Below are 1,718 nucleotides of genomic sequence, written 5' to 3'. Positions count from 1 at the left end.
GGACGATGGAGGTGGATTTGAAGCAGGCCGGTACCACAGCGTGGGCCAAGGACAGATTGAATATGTCTGTCAGCACTCCTGCAAGCTCCTCAGAACACGCTCTGAGAACACGCCCGGGGATGCCATCGGGACCTGCAGCCTTGTGGACATTGATCCTGCTCAGCACCGCTCCTACATCGGTGGGGGAGAGAGTCAGAGGTTGGTGGTCTGGCGTCATGTCTGCTTTGGTTGTGGTTGTGGGGTTCCCTCGCTCAAAACGAGCATAAAAGTTGTTGAGCTCGTTGAGGAAGGAGACATCAGAGGATGCGGGGGAGGGTTTGGTGGTCCTGTAGTCTGTGATGGTCTGGAGTCCTTGCCACATGCGTCGGGGGTTGGAGTTGGAGAAGTGTTCTTCTACCTTCTTTTTGTAATGGTGTTTGGCTTTTTTGATGCCCTTCTTTAGATTAGCCCTGGCTGTGCTGTAGGCGTGTGCATCTCCTGACCTAAAGGCGGTGTTGCGGGCCTTCAGGAGGAGACGAACATCCCGGTTCATCCAAGGCTTCTGGTTGGGGTACATGGTGATCCGTTTCTGGGTGGTGACACTGTCTGTGGTTTCGGAGATGTAATCCAGTACAGATGAGGCGTACTGGTCCAGGTCTGTGTGGGTGAACATATTCCAGTCTGTGTTTTTAAATCTGTCCTGGAGCACTGCCTCTGTCCCCATATAATGTTGTGCAGCCCGCTTGAGGGTCATCCTTTTTGTAAAACATGCTGCTGGTTCACATAGAGATCCACAGCGCTGTGTAAACTTACAAGTTTACAACTGCCAAAGCAAATAAAATCTTTTTAAAAAGACAGACCTTTCTCCTGAGATTCCTTCCAAAAATTTCTGAACACAAGACTAGCATGTGCTAGCAGAATAAGTATACAGATCTGCTTGAGGGAAGGAAAATAGTTCTACACAGAAGTAACACCCATGTTAGAAGAAACCCAAGGCTTGTTGGTGTTCAAACAGCTCTGCAAAACCTCCAACTTCACAAAAATAACATTTATGAGAAATCTCAATCAAGGCAGAGTGCTACATTGGGCAGATGCAGCAGGTCACCATCTGTTTAATTTAAGGGAAGCAAAGATTGGCTGACTATTCGACTGTTGGATACTAGCAGAGATGTGGCAAAAAAGCACTCCTGCACTCTTGTTAACAAATTCTTTTAAAAACAAAAGTTTATATATGGTAAAGAGAAATGTGGGCAAATATGCAAAATTTGACACTTAGATCTCCCAAAAAGCCCAGGCTTAGTTGACTTTGTGTGAATCTCACTTGGAAGCATACATTGTTTGTTTATAAGAGATAAAATTTTCAGATATTTCATGGCTATACGCTGGATACACAGATGGAGTCAAGATACAGTATATCTGAAAAACAAAGAATCTAGAGTTGAGAGTCTAGATTACGGTACGAGTATGGTAAGATGGGAGAGGCATGAAAGAGCCTTATTCAGGTGAGGCAGACAATCTGGTGGCAACTGGGTGCTGGAGCTGGTCCTTAAAATGGCTGCTGAAGAGGCTGATGAGCAACAGGTGAGCTAGCTGAAAAGCAGGAACTCAAGACTTCACTCATCGGTAGCTCCACAACCTGTCCGACCTAACACTCCCAAAAATGTTCTTAAGTACAGTAACAAAGTATTTGTACTTCCCACCTCTGGCAGTTGCTGAACTCAAGGACAGAATGAAGCTCA

Source organism: Mchenga conophoros, linkage group LG22, assembly GCF_057382185.1.
Source record: "Mchenga conophoros isolate Kocher_MC1m ecotype Shallow Benthic linkage group LG22, M_conophoros_male_GT1.1, whole genome shotgun sequence".
NCBI classification, from domain to species: Eukaryota; Metazoa; Chordata; class Actinopteri; order Cichliformes; family Cichlidae; genus Mchenga; species Mchenga conophoros.
Note: the sequence above shows the minus strand (reverse complement) of the source record.